Source organism: Leptodactylus fuscus, chromosome 3 (genome assembly GCF_031893055.1).
Source record: "Leptodactylus fuscus isolate aLepFus1 chromosome 3, aLepFus1.hap2, whole genome shotgun sequence".
Taxonomy (NCBI): domain Eukaryota; kingdom Metazoa; phylum Chordata; class Amphibia; order Anura; family Leptodactylidae; genus Leptodactylus; species Leptodactylus fuscus.
In genome coordinates, this window is record NC_134267.1 from 231,337,106 (window position 1) to 231,352,656 (window position 15,551).

Genomic DNA, 15,551 nt, shown 5'->3' on the forward strand with positions numbered 1-15,551 from the left:
TTGGGGGTTTTTAGAGGCTCCCTCCACCATGAATTTGCCTAAACTGGGCTGTTTAGAGGCTCCCTCCACCATGAATTGGTCCAAACTGGGGTTTTTAGAGGCTCCCTCCACCATGAATTGGTCCAAACTGGGGGTTTTTAGAGGCTCCCTCCACCATGAATTTGCCCAAACTGGGCTGTTTAGAGGCTCCCTCCACCATGAATTGGTCCAAACTGGGGTTTTTAGAGGCTCCCTCCACCATGAATTGGTCCAAACTGGGGTTTTTAGAGGCTCCCTCCACCATGAATTGGTCCAAACTGGGGTTTTTAGAGGCTCCCTCCACCATGAATTTGCCCAAACTGAGCTGTTTAGAGGCTCCCTCCACCATGAATTGGTCCAAACTGGGTTTTTTAGAGGCTCCCTCCACCATGAATTGGTCCAAACTGGGTTTTTAGAGGCTCCCTCCACCATGAATTGGTCCAAACTGGGGTTTTTAGAGGCTCCCTCCACCATGAATTGGTCCAAACTGGGCTGGTTAGAGGCTCCCTCCACCATGAATTTGCCCAAACTGGGTTGTTTAGAGGCTCCCTCCACCATGAATTTGCCCAAACTGGGCTGTTTAGAGGCTCCCTCCACCATGAATTGGTCCAAACTGGGGTTTTTAGAGGCTCCCTCCACCATGAATTGGTCCAAACTGGGTGGTTAGAGGCTCCCTCCACCATGAATTGATCCAAACTGGGGTTTTTAGAGGCTCCCTCCACCATGAATTGGTCCAAACTGGGGGTTTTTAGAGGCTCCCTCCACCATGAATTTGCCCAAACTGGGCTGTTTAGAGGCTCCCTCCACCATGAATTGGTCCAAACTGGGGTTTTTAGAGGCTCCCTCCACCATGAATTGGTCCAAACTGGGGTTTTTAGAGGCTCCCTCCATCATGAATTTGCCCAAACTGAGCTGTTTAGAGACTCCCTCCACCATGAATTGGTCCAAACTGGGGTTTTTAGAGGCTCCCTCCACCATGAATTGGTCCAAACTGGGGGTTTTAGAGGCTCCCTCCATCATGAATTTGCCCAAACTGAGCTGTTTAGAGACTCCCTCCACCATGAATTGGTCCAAACTGGGGTTTTTAGAGGCTCCCTCCACCATGAATTGGTCCAAACTGGGGGTTTTTAGAGGCTCCCTCCACCATGAATTTGCCCAAACTGGGCTGTTTAGAGGCTCCCTCCACCATGAATTGGTCCAAACTGGGCTTTTTAGAGGCTCCCTCCACCATGAATTGATCCAAACTGGGGTTTTTAGAGGCTCCCTCCACCATGAATTGGTCCAAACTGGGGTTTTTAGAGGCTCCCTCCACCATGAATTTGCCCAAACTGGGCTGTTTAGAGGCTCCCTCCACCATGAATTGGTCCAAACTGGGGTTTTTAGAGGCTCCCTCCACCATGAATTGGTCCAAACTGGGGTTTTTAGAGGCTCCCTCCACCATGAATTGGTCCAAACTGGGGTTTTTAGAGGCTCCCTCCACCATGAATTTGCCCAAACTGAGCTGTTTAGAGGCTCCCTCCACCATGAATTGGTCCAAACTGGGTTTTTAGAGGCTCCCTCCACCATGAATTGGTCCAAACTGGGGTTTTTAGAGGCTCCCTCCATCATGAATTTGCCCAAACTGAGCTGTTTAGAGACTCCCTCCACCATGAATTGGTCCAAACTGGGGTTTTTAGAGGCTCCCTCCACCATGAATTGGTCCAAACTGGGGGTTTTTAGAGGCTCCCTCCACCATGAATTTGCCCAAACTAGGCTGTTTAGAGACTCCCTCCACCATGAATTGGTCCAAACTGGGGTTTTTAGAGGCTCCCTCCACCATGAATTGGTCCAAACTGGGCTGGTTAGAGGCTCCCTCCACCATGAATTTGCCCAAACTGGGCTGTTTAGAGGCTCCCTCCACCATGAATTGGTCCAAACTGGGGTTTTTAGAGGCTCCCTCCACCATGAATTGGTCCAAACTGGGGTTTTTAGAGGCTCCTCCACCATGAATTGGTCCAAACTGGGCTGTTTAGAGGCTCCCTCCACCATGAATTGGTCCAAACTGGGGTTTTTAGAGTCTCCCTCCACCATGAATTGGTCCAAACTGGGCTGTTTAGAGGCTCCCTCCACCATGAATTGGTCCAAACTGGGGTTTTTAGAGGCTCCTCCACCATGAATTGGTCCAAACTGGGGTTTTTAGAGGCTCCCTCCACCATGAATTTGCCCAAACTGGGCTGTTTAGAGGCTCCCTCCACCATGAATTGGTCCAAACTGGGGTTTTTAGAGGCTCCCTCCACCATGAATTGGTCCAAACTGGGGGTTTTTAGAGGCTCCCTCCACCATGAATTTGCCCAAACTGGGCTGTTTAGAGGCTCCCTCCACCATGAATTTGCCCAAACTGGGCTTTAGAGGCTCCCTCCACCATGAATTGGTCCAAACTGGGGTTTTTAGAGGCTCCCTCCACCATGAATTGGTCCAAACTGGGGGTTTTTAGAGGCTCCCTCCACCATGAATTTGCCCAAACTGGGCTGTTTAGAGGCTCCCTCCACCATGAATTGGTCCAAACTGGGGTTTTTAGAGGCTCCCTCCACCATGAATTGGTCCAAACTGGGGGTTTTTAGAGGCTCCCTCCACCATGAATTTGCCCAAACTGGGCTGTTTAGAGGCTCCCTCCACCATGAATTGGTCCAAACTGGGGTTTTTAGAGGCTCCCTCCACCATGAATTGGTCCAAACTGGGGTTTTTAGAGGCTCCCTCCACCATGAATTGGTCCAAACTGGGGTTTTTAGAGGCTCCCTCCACCATGAATTTGCCCAAACTGAGCTGTTTAGAGGCTCCCTCCACCATGAATTGGTCCAAACTGGGTTTTTTAGAGGCTCCCTCCACCATGAATTGGTCCAAACTGGGGTTTTTAGAGGCTCCCTCCACCATGAATTGGTCCAAACTGGGGTTTTTAGAGGCTCCCTCCACCATGAATTGGTCCAAACTGGGGTTTTTAGAGGCTCCCTCCACCATGAATTTGCCCAAACTGGGCTGTTTAGAGGCTCCCTCCACCATGAATTTGCCCAAACTGGGCTGTTTAGAGGCTCCCTCCACCATGAATTGGTCCAAACTGGGTTTTTAGAGGCTCCCTCCACCATGAATTGATCCAAACTGGGGGTTTTTAGAGGCTCCCTCCACCATGAATTGGTCCAAACTGGGGGTTTTTAGAGACTCCCTCCACCATGAATTTGCCCAAACTGGGCTGTTTAGAGGCTCCCTCCACCATGAATTGGTCCAAACTGGGGTTTTTAGAGGCTCCCTCCACCATGAATTGGTCCAAACTGGGGTTTTTAGAGGCTCCCTCCACCATGAATTGGTCCAAACTGGGGTTTTTAGAGGCTCCCTCCACCATGAATTTGCCCAAACTGAGCTGTTTAGAGGCTCCCTCCACCATGAATTGGTCCAAACTGGGGTTTTTAGAGGCTCCCTCCACCATGAATTGGTCCAAACTGGGGTTTTTAGAGGCTCCCTCCATCATGAATTTGCCCAAACTGAGCTGTTTAGAGACTCCCTCCACCATGAATTGGTCCAAACTGGGGTTTTTAGAGGCTCCCTCCACCATGAATTTGCCCAAACTGGGCTGTTTAGAGGCTCCCTCCACCATGAATTGGTCCAAACTGGGGTTTTTAGAGGCTCCCTCCACCATGAATTGATCCAAACTGGGGGTTTTTAGAGGCTCCCTCCACCATGAATTGGTCCAAACTGGGGGTTTTTAGAGGCTCCCTCCACCATGAATTTGCCCAAACTGAGCTGTTTAGAGGCTCCCTCCACCATGAATTGGTCCAAACTGGGGTTTTTAGAGGCTCCCTCCACCATGAATTGGTCCAAACTGGGGTTTTTAGAGGCTCCCTCCATCATGAATTTGCCCAAACTGAGCTGTTTAGAGACTCCCTCCACCATGAATTGGTCCAAACTGGGGTTTTTAGAGGCTCCCTCCACCATGAATTGGTCCAAACTGGGGGGTTTTAGAGGCTCCCTCCACCATGAATTTGCCCAAACTGGGCTGTTTAGAGGCTCCCTCCACCATGAATTGGTCCAAACTGGGGTTTTTAGAGGCTCCCTCCACCATGAATTGGTCCAAACTGGGCTGGTTAGAGGCTCCCTCCACCATGAATTTGCCCAAACTGGGCTGTTTAGAGGCTCCCTCCACCATGAATTGGTCCAAACTGGGGTTTTTAGAGGCTCCCTCCACCATGAATTGGTCCAAACTGGGGTTTTTAGAGGCTCCCTCCACCATGAATTGGTCCAAACTGGGCTGTTTAGAGGCTCCCTCCACCATGAATTGGTCCAAACTGGGGTTTTTAGAGTCTCCCTCCACCATGAATTGGTCCAAACTGGGCTGTTTAGAGGCTCCCTCCACCATGAATTGGTCCAAACTGGGGTTTTTAGAGGCTCCCTCCACCATGAATTGGTCCAAACTGGGGTTTTTAGAGGCTCCCTCCACCATGAATTTGCCCAAACTGGCTGTTTAGAGGCTCCCTCCACCATGAATTGGTCCAAACTGGGGTTTTTAGAGGCTCCCTCCACCATGAATTGGTCCAAACTGGGGGTTTTTAGAGGCTCCCTCCACCATGAATTTGCCCAAACTGGGCTGTTTAGAGGCTCCCTCCACCATAAATTTGCCCAAACTGGGCTGTTTAGAGGCTCCCTCCACCATGAATTGGTCCAAACTGGGGTTTTTAGAGGCTCCCTCCACCATGAATTGGTCCAAACTGGGGGTTTTTAGAGGCTCCCTCCACCATGAATTTGCCCAAACTGGGCTGTTTAGAGGCTCCCTCCACCATGAATTGGTCCAAACTGGGGTTTTTAGAGGCTCCCTCCACCATGAATTGGTCCAAACTGGGGGTTTTTAGAGGCTCCCTCCACCATGAATTTGCCCAAACTGGGCTGTTTAGAGGCTCCCTCCACCATGAATTGGTCCAAACTGGGGTTTTTAGAGGCTCCCTCCACCATGAATTGGTCCAAACTGGGGTTTTTAGAGGCTCCCTCCACCATGAATTGGTCCAAACTGGGGTTTTTAGAGGCTCCCTCCACCATGAATTTGCCCAAACTGAGCTGTTTAGAGGCTCCCTCCACCATGAATTGGTCCAAACTGGGTTTTTTAGAGGCTCCCTCCACCATGAATTGGTCCAAACTGGGGTTTTTAGAGGCTCCCTCCACCATGAATTGGTCCAAACTGGGGTTTTTAGAGGCTCCCTCCACCATGAATTGGTCCAAACTGGGGTTGTTAGAGGCTCCCTCCACCATGAATTTGCCCAAACTGGGCTGTTTAGAGGCTCCCTCCACCATGAATTTGCCCAAACTGGGCTGTTTAGAGGCTCCCTCCACCATGAATTGGTCCAAACTGGGGTTTTTAGAGGCTCCCTCCACCATGAATTGATCCAAACTGGGGGTTTTTAGAGGCTCCCTCCACCATGAATTGGTCCAAACTGGGGGTTTTTAGAGGCTCCCTCCACCATTAATGTGCCCAAACTGAGCTGTTTAGAGGCTCCCTCCACCATGAATTGGTCCAAACTGGGGTTTTTAGAGGCTCCCTCCACCATGAATTGGTCCAAACTGGGGTTTTTAGAGGCTCCCTCCATCATGAATTTGCCCAAACAGCTGTTTAGAGACTCCCTCCACCATGAATTGGTCCAAACTGGGGTTTTTAGAGGCTCCCTCCACCATGAATTGGTCCAAACTGGGGGGTTTTAGAGGCTCCCTCCACCATGAATTTGCCCAAACTGGGCTGTTTAGAGGCTCCCTCCACCATGAATTGGTCCAAACTGGGGTTTTTAGAGGCTCCCTCCACCATGAATTGGTCCAAACTGGGCTGGTTAGAGGCTCCCTCCACCATGAATTTGCCCAAACTGGGCTGTTTAGAGGCTCCCTCCACCATGAATTGGTCCAAACTGGGGTTTTTAGAGGCTCCCTCCACCATGAATTGGTCCAAACTGGGGTTTTTAGAGGCTCCCTCCACCATGAATTGGTCCAAACTGGGCTGTTTAGAGGCTCCCTCCACCATGAATTGGTCCAAACTGGGGTTTTTAGAGTCTCCCTCCACCATGAATTGGTCCAAACTGGGCTGTTTAGAGGCTCCCTCCACCATGAATTGGTCCAAACTGGGGTTTTTAGAGGCTCCCTCCACCATGAATTGGTCCAAACTGGGGTTTTTAGAGGCTCCCTCCACCATGAATTTGCCCAAACTGGGCTGTTTAGAGGCTCCCTCCACCATGAATTGGTCCAAACTGGGGTTTTTAGAGGCTCCCTCCACCATGAATTGGTCCAAACTGGGGGTTTTTAGAGGCTCCCTCCACCATGAATTTGCCCAAACTGGGCTGTTTAGAGGCTCCCTCCACCATAAATTTGCCCAAACTGGGCTGTTTAGAGGCTCCCTCCACCATGAATTGGTCCAAACTGGGGTTTTTAGAGGCTCCCTCCACCATGAATTGGTCCAAACTGGGGGTTTTTAGAGGCTCCCTCCACCATGAATTTGCCCAAACTGGGCTGTTTAGAGGCTCCCTCCACCATGAATTGGTCCAAACTGGGGTTTTTAGAGGCTCCCTCCACCATGAATTGGTCCAAACTGGGGGTTTTTAGAGGCTCCCTCCACCATGAATTTGCCCAAACTGGGCTGTTTAGAGGCTCCCTCCACCATGAATTGGTCCAAACTGGGGTTTTTAGAGGCTCCCTCCACCATGAATTGGTCCAAACTGGGGTTTTTAGAGGCTCCCTCCACCATGAATTGGTCCAAACTGGGGTTTTTAGAGGCTCCCTCCACCATGAATTTGCCCAAACTGAGCTGTTTAGAGGCTCCCTCCACCATGAATTGGTCCAAACTGGGTTTTTTAGAGGCTCCCTCCACCATGAATTGGTCCAAACTGGGGTTTTTAGAGGCTCCCTCCACCATGAATTTGCCCAAACTGAGCTGTTTAGAGGCTCCCTCCACCATGAATTGGTCCAAACTGGGTTTTTTAGAGGCTCCCTCCACCATGAATTGGTCCAAACTGGGGTTTTTAGAGGCTCCCTCCACCATGAATTTGCCCCAACTCTGCTGGTTAGAGGCTCAATCCACCCTGATTTTCAAAACAAATGTTGGTGCCAACCTCAACTTACTACAAGGGCCAAATTCACTGCTGGTGACAAGCTCTCCTCACTGCAAGTGCCAAATACACATGTTTCAAGGTGTTTTCCTACTGTCAGAGAGGTGGTATTGAGTGTGTAAAGTGTGTAGTTGTTAGGCTGTGATGTTGGGGTAATAGAGGGTCTTTGGTGTGTTAGATGCCCCCAGACATGCTTCCCCTGCTGTCCCAGTGTCATTCCAGAGGTGTTGGCATCATTTCCTGGGTTGTCTTAGTGGACTTGGTGACCCTCCAGACACGGATTTGGGTTTCCCCCTTAACGAGTATCTGTTCCCCATAGACTATAATGGGGTTCGAAACCCGTTCGAACACACGAACATTGAGCGGCTGTTCGAATCGAATTTCGAACCTCGAACATTTTAGTGTTCGCTCATCTCTAATAATGATATCCAGTAGTATCAACACAATAGGGCTACACGTAGTATATTGTCTCAGGAATTGGAGTATTTGTAGAGGTTTCCCGTAGGGGATGTAGCTCAGTGGAAGAGCGCATGCTTCGCATGTATGAGGCCCCGGGTTCAATCCCCGGCATCTCCATGTTATGTGATAAACAACTACAAAAACATCAAAGATCCAGAAAACTGAGGAATGTGCAGGAATTCAGGAAACATCTGCCCGTCTGTATTATAAAGGCTAAATATTATCTGTTCACCATTTTAGAAGCCTATGTCAATAGTGAACACTAGGGGGCGGTGTAGCTAACACAATACATGTATAGAAATATCCAGTAGTATCAGCACAATAGGGCTACACGTAGTATATTGTCTCAGCAATTGGAGGATTTATAGAGGTTTCCTATAGGGGATGTAGCTCAGTGGTAAAGCGCATGCTTTGCATGTATGAGGCCCCGGGTTCAATCCCCGGCATCTCCATGTTTTGTCTTACATAACAATCACTAAAAACATGAATTTGTTCAACTTTAAGCAGAAATATCTAGATGTGATCCAAGAAACTGTAATATCTGATAAAGCAAGTATCAGAATATCCTTCACTGTCATGTGCAGTATTCCTAAAGATGTATACATAATGTGGCCAGTAGGTGGCAGTCCGCTCATACACAGAAACATTCAGGTATCTCCATGTTATGTGATAAACAACTACAAAAACATCAAAGATCCATAAAACTGATAAATGTGCCGGAATTCACAAGATGTCTGTCTGGACGTAACGCAAAGGACGGATTCAACTATCAAAATGTCATCCTGCATTTACGAATCCCCAGTACAGTCAGTGCTGGACACTAGGGGGCAGTATAGTCAGCACAATACACTGCCTGTGGTATAATGAACAGACATTTTTATTTATATAGGGCCCATCATATTCCTCCATATAACATTGACAGCCCTGCTGCCTCCACTTCTGCTTCAGCCCTCCAGGGAGCCCCGTCTGTCCCACATGATGTCAATGTTTCCTATTGGGCCCAGTCTTTACCAGTTCTGTCCATGGTTACAGACCTAAAATGTAGACAGAATTTTTTTCTGCCCTTTTGTATTTGGAGATGCTGGATCTGTGTATGTAGATATAGATATATCTGAAGACGGATACTGAGTGTGACATCTATAAAATAATACCGCCAATATAATAGAATAAATTAATCGAAAGTTACAGGAGGAGACGTAACAAGGAAATCCAGTATAAAATATCACGTGTCAGACATCTTGCACCGAGCCCTGGTCTACAAGGATCTGTGCCCAATATGTCCATACAGAAGCTGATCTCATCCTTGTGTGTTTCTGTGTATGAGCAGACTGCCACCTACTGGACACTTTATGCCTATATCTCTACAATATAGTGTATGGTGTGAAGGATATTTTGATACTTGGTTTATCAGTTAACCGGTTAAGGACCGGGCCCAAAAGTATGTTAAAGACCGGGCCTTTTTTTCCAAAACTGACATGTGTCACTTTAAATGGCAATAACTTTGAGACGCTTTAACTTACACAAGTGATTTTTAGATTGTTTTTTTCGTAACACATTATACTTCATGTTAGTTGTAAACACTAATCAATATTTTTGTATTTATTTATAAAAAAAACTAGGAAATTTGATGGAAATTTGAAAAAATTTGCAATTTTCAAAATGTGAAATTTTCTACTTTTCAGGCAGATAGTTATACCATCCAAATACATGAATAAATATTATCTCCCATATCTCTGCTTTATATCGGCATCATCTTTTGATTGTCTTTTAATTTATTTTGGACGTCACAAGGCTTCCAAGTGTAACAGCGATTTTCCAGATTTACAAGAAAATTCTCCAAAACAATTTTTTAGGGACCACTTCAGTTCTGAAAGTAATTATAAAGGCCTGTATAATAGAAACCCCCATAAATCACCCCATTTTCAAAACTGCACCCCTCAAATTATTCAAAACAGCATTTGGGATGTTTGTTAACCCTTTAAGCATTTCATAAGAATAAAAATAATATGGCAGTGAAATTTAGACATTTCATTTTTTTTCACTAATACATTCATTTAGACCTAAAATTAACACATTCAAAAAGTGTTAAAGGAGAAAATGCATCTGACAGTTTATTGTGCAATTTCTCCCGTACACAGAAATACCCCACATGTGGGTGTAAACTGATTTTTGGGCACACAGCAGTGCATGGAAGGGAAGTAGCGACACTGGGTGTTTGAACAGCAGATTTTGCTGGAATAATTTTCAGGCACCATGCCTCATTTGCAGAGACCCTAGAGTACCAAAACAATGGAAACCCCCCAAAAGTGACCCCATTTTAGAATCCACACCCCTCACAGAATTCATCAAGGGGTATAGTCAGCATTTTGACCCTACAGTTGTTTCACAGATTTTACTAACATTGGGATGTGTAAATGAAAAATTACTAAAATGTCACTTTATCTCCAAAGTTTTCATTTTCACAAGGGGTTAAAGGAGTAAAAGCCCCCCACAGTTTGTTAAACAATTTCTCCTGAACACGGCAATACCCCATATGTGGCCATAGTATGCTGTATGGGTACATGGCGGGGCTCAGAATGGAAGGAGCGCTATTTGGCGTTTGGATGGCAGATTTTGCTGGAATTATTTTTAGGTGCCATGCCGCATTAGCAGAGCCCCTAGAGTACCAATACAGTGGAAACCCCCTAAAAGTGACCCCATTTGGGAAACTACACCCCCCACAGAACATATCAAAGGGTAGAGTGAGCATTTTGACCCTACAGCTGTTTCACAGATTTTATTAACATTGGGCCATGAACATGAAAAATTACTTTTTTTCCAATAAACTGTCAATTTAGCCCCAAATTTTTAATTTTCACAAGAGGATAAAGGAAAAAAAGCTCCCTAGAGTTCGTTACACAATTTCTCCTGAACACGGCAATACCCCATATGTAGCCATAATCTGCTGTATGGGAACATGGCGGGGCTCAGAATGGAAAGAGGGCTATTTAGCTTTTGAAGGGCAGATTTTGCTGGAATAGTTTTCAGGTCCCATGTCGCATTTGCAGAGCCCCTAAAGTACCAATACAGTGGAAACCCCCTAAAAGTGACCCCATTTTGGAAACTACACCCCTCATAGAATTTATCTAGGGGTAGAGTGAGTATTTTGGCCTCACAGGTGTTTCACAGATTTTATTAACATTGGGACATGAAAATGAAAAATTACTTTTTTTCCCAATAAATCGTCCATTTAGCGCCATAGTTTTAATTTTGCAAATAGTTTAAGAATTAAAAGCCCCCCCACAGTTTGTTACACAATTTCTTCTGAACACGGCAATACCCCATATGTGGCCATAATCTGCTGTATGGGTACATGGTGGGGCTCAGAATGGAAAGAGCGCTATTTGGATTTTGGAGGGCAGATTTTGCTGGAATAGTTTTCTGGTGCCATATCGCATTTGCTGAGCCCCTAAAGTACCAATACAATGGAAACCCCTCAAAAGTGACCCCATTTTAGAAACTACACCTGTCAAGGAATGTATCAAGGGGTATTATCATTTTGAGCCTAAAATGCTTCCCAAAAATTAATGTACAAAATGAAAATTGAAATTTTTAAAAATATGCCATTTCAGTGCCCAACACGTTGCACCCACTTTGTGTTGTCAGAGACCTGCACTCCTAAAACTATTAAGGGGCCATCCCGGGGGTTAAAAAATTATATATGTGGGTGTAAACTGCTGCTTGGGCACACAGTAGGGCTCAGAAGGGAACGACCACTGTGTGTTTTAGCTTTTGGGGTACATATTTAGAGGAACCCTCTGGGCACCATGTTGTTTTTGCAGAGCCCTGGAGGTGCCAGTAAACTGGAATTCACCAAGAAGTGACCCCATTTTGTAGGGGCAATTTTAGGGTCTCTGCAAATGTGACATGGTGTCCAAAAACGAAGAATCTAAATCTGCACTCCAAAAGCACATAGCGTTCCTTCACATCTGCACCCTGCTGGGTACCCAAATGGCGGTGTATGCCGACATGTATGACACTAGTGTACCCCGGATAACGGACTTAATGCCATATGTGGGTAGAAATGGCTGTTTGGGCACAGCCGGGGACAGAAGGGAAGGAGCACGATTTTGTTTTTTGGAGCACAGTTTGGTTTTTGGACGTCATGCCACTTTTGCAAAGCCCCTGAATTGTCAATAAAGTGGAATCCGCAGACATGTCACCCTATTTTGGACACTACCCCACTGATGGGATTTATCAAGTGGCGTAGCGAGAATTTTTAACCCTTGAGTGTTGCATTTATTTAGTTTCCAGAAATGAAATCGCAACTGATAGAGAAGTTAAAAATGAAATTGTTCCAGAGATTCGCCATTTTTGTGCCCAACTTATGTCAGCAGAGATACACACTCCAAAAACTGGTAAGGGGGTATCCCGGGCACAAGAGCTTTTAGAGCGTTCATCTCTGATACGAGGCGGGCGCAACATATTAGGCACTGAAATGACAGATTCCTGGAAAAATTGTTATTTTCACCTCTCACCTCGCTTCATATTCATTTATGGATAATAAGTTATAGCAACACTTGGGGGTTAAATGCTGTCTGTACCCCTGGAGAAATCCTTCAGGGGTGTAGTTTCCAAAATAAGGTCACATATCAGGGGATTCCACTTTACTGGCGTTTCAGCTCTGCAAAAGTGTCATGGCATCCAAAAACCAAACCGTCTGCGCTCCAAAAACCCAATAACCCTTCTTCCCTTCTGTGTCCGGCTGTGCCCCTATATCAGTTTATACCCACATATGACATTACGTCCGTTATCCCGGGTACACCAGTGTCATACATGTGTCATACATGTGGCATAAACTGCAGTTTGGGCGCACAGCAGGGCGCAGAAGGGAAGGAGCGCGATGCGGCTTTTGGAGCACAGATTCAGATGTTTGGTATCTGGACGCCATGTCATGTTTGTAGAGCCAGTAAGGTACCAGAAAAGTGGATTCCCCAAAGGAGTGACCTAATTTTGAAAACTGCACCCCTCAAAGAATTTATCAGGGGGTGTAGTGAGTATTAGTATCCCAGACGTGACTGCACAGCGGATGGCGAAGAGGGAATATATAAGCTGTGCGGAGGACATTGCAGACACCAAATTCCCTACTATGTCCCAGTAGCTCCTATGATTGGGGGAGTTGCTCTGGGGGTCACTTTGGGGGTCACTTCTGGTGTCTTTTCCCTCATAAGCTGTAAATCTGGGGTGTCCCCTGATATCCGCTCGCACAGCTTATATATTCCCTACCTGCCGCAGCCAGTTGTGATCTAATGATTTGGCGATTTTTGGTGGTTTTTGCCTTGGCATTATTAGATGTTATATTTTCTTTATTTTTCTGGTGACGCGGCCATATAAGGGCTTGTTGTTTGCGGGATGAGATGCATTTTGTAATGACACCATCTTTGGGTGCCTACAACATACTGAATACATTTTATTAACTCTTTCTTGCTGGATTAAAAAAAAAAAAAAAATCAATCCTGGCATTGAGTTTTACATTTTAAATTTTGCGCCATGCAGCGTACAGTATAAGCGACATGTGACCTTTATTCTGCGGGTCGGTACGGTTACGGCAATACCTCATTTATGTTATTTTTTTATGCGATACTAATTCTGTAGAATAAAAACACATTTGGGGACATAAATCAATGTTTTTTGCATCGCCATCTTCTGAGAGGCGTAACATTTTTATTTTTCAATTGACAGTGCTGGTTGAGGGCTTATTTTTTGCGGGACAATGTGCGCTTTTTATTGGCACTGTTGTGGGGTGCCTATAACTTTTTGATCACTTTTTATAGCATATTTTGTAGGATGAGATGGCAAGAAATCATTACTTCTGGCGAGTTTTTTCCGTGTTTTTTTTCCCGACGTTCATTGTGTACATTAAATATTATTTTAGTTTTATTGTACAGGTTGTTACGCACGCGGCGATACCAAATACGCATTACTTTTTTTATTTTTAGTGCTTTTTTTATATAATTCATTTTGTATAGAAAAAAAGAGATTTTTGGTCTTTATAACTTTATTACTTTTTTCATACACTTTTTTTTTTTTTTTTAACTTTTTTTTAACTTTTTCATGTATCCCTTTAGGACACTTGAATCAGTTGATGCTTTGATGAAAGCATCAACTGATTCTGCACAATAGCAGACAGGACACGAGCAGGACATGAGCCTGCTCGTGTCCTGTAAGCTACAGAGGAAGTGAGACACATCGCTCACTTCCTCCATCGCCTGGCAGGATCACCAGGTATGTGGGGGCTCCGGTAGTCTGGGGTCACTGGCCAGACCCCAGACTACCTTTTACTGACATTGGCACCCCCCGATCTCGCCGCGGGGGGTGCCCATCACCTTCAATTGTCGTCGGATCCAAGCACATGAGGCTGTAAATTTACGTACGGCGGTCCTCATGTGGTTAATGAGAGAAACCGAATCAATCCCTTTGTATGATAGGAACTGCTTCCACAAAAAATACTGGGAAAATTTGCAAATTGAGCCTAGTTTTGAAGACACAGAATTTGATTTATATTGTGCTGTGGAAGAACAAGAGACTATTGACGAAGAACCACTCAGTAGTACTGCTAAGTACAATCTGGCGTTCCAATCCCTAACTCAGTTGGCGGATATTTTATCTAATCACGGAACTTCAACCTTTCTAAACTACTTGGAAGAAATCAAGGTTATCCAAAACAATGCCAGATGAGGTTCTTCGTTATTACAACCCAGCTTGTCATAGAACCAGTCTGTACATCAAGATGTTGCAGGTGCTGAGACTTCAAATGTTCCGGATATAGTTGATGGAAATACACCACCTTCTACAAGCTGCAAATCTTCATCTGCGCGTCCGCAGGTAGTTGTACCTTTTCAGGCTGAAGGTATCCACAAAGAGGAGAAAAAGGGAAACAACCAAAACACAAAAAAATTGCAAGGAAATAGAGAAATGTCTGATTTGCCACTTTGATTTGGGGAAAAAGTCTAAAAAATTGACAACTTGTTTTTCTTGTTGTTCCACACTACATGAAGATTGTTATAGAGTGGATGGATGTCCGCAGTGCCAGGAAGATTAGCCATTGTAACATAAATGTCTTAATAAAGTGAAAATATACTGGGATAAATATGATACATCTGCAGTTCATTTAAGTTTATAGGCACGGTACACGGATGGTACCTAAAAATAGCAAGGAGTTCATAGGTACAGTACCTAGAAATAGCCACATCCAGATTTTAATTCAAATTATTATTATTTTTTTTTTTTCACACACAGTCACATGACCTTACTTCTGTGATGTCATAAAACTAGGATCTGCTTACCTATTATGTGAGGTTCTGTTCATATTTGCATATGATGATGTCATAATGCACATATTTGCATATGATGATGTCATAATGCACATATTTGCATATGATGATGTCATAACGGAACCCTGAGGGTATATAAACCCTGCGCGCTGTGACATCACAGCCATTTCTTGAGTTGATGCTTTTGCTGACACTTCACTTTGGTTCTGGAAGAGCGAACTAGTTTGTACTACATATCTAGTGATTACTTCCATTCATTCTTACTGATCTTTGATCAGGGCCCAGTAATATCGGAGCCACCTGAGAACTTAGTTCTCTAATATTTCATCAGATCCGCCTTGGTAACTAAGCCATGAGCGCCCGAGAGCTGCGTCAGCTGATAGCTGACAATGATACATGGCTGCGCCGACCGGAGAATCAAGGTAAGTGAATTGTTCAGGAAGAGAGAGACAATATTCCCCCCACCCTAGAGGAGATTTCCTGGGAGGAGTTATCCCTGGGCTCTGCTCAGCAATGTTTCAGGGTAAACAGCACATTTTCCATTCCTAGTCGTTTGGGGTGGGTTTTACTTTCCTCCGAATTCCACCCCTGCCCATGATAGAAAACAGAAGTTCTTTATTCAGGCAATTTGACAAACTGGGCCCCATAATCACAAAAC

The 15,551-nt window shown here is 45.3% G+C and overlaps 2 non-coding genes across 2 annotated transcripts; both read left to right on the forward strand.

The window, feature by feature from the left end:
* Positions 1 to 7,625: 7,625 nt before the first annotated feature.
* TRNAA-CGC (transfer RNA alanine (anticodon CGC)) lies at positions 7,626 to 7,697 on the forward strand. Its single transcript has one exon. It is a non-coding gene; the product is annotated as a tRNA-Ala (tRNA).
* Positions 7,698 to 7,960: 263 nt separating this feature from the next.
* On the forward strand, positions 7,961 to 8,032 carry TRNAA-UGC (transfer RNA alanine (anticodon UGC)). Its single transcript has one exon. It is a non-coding gene; the product is annotated as a tRNA-Ala (tRNA).
* Positions 8,033 to 15,551: the final 7,519 nt, after the last annotated feature.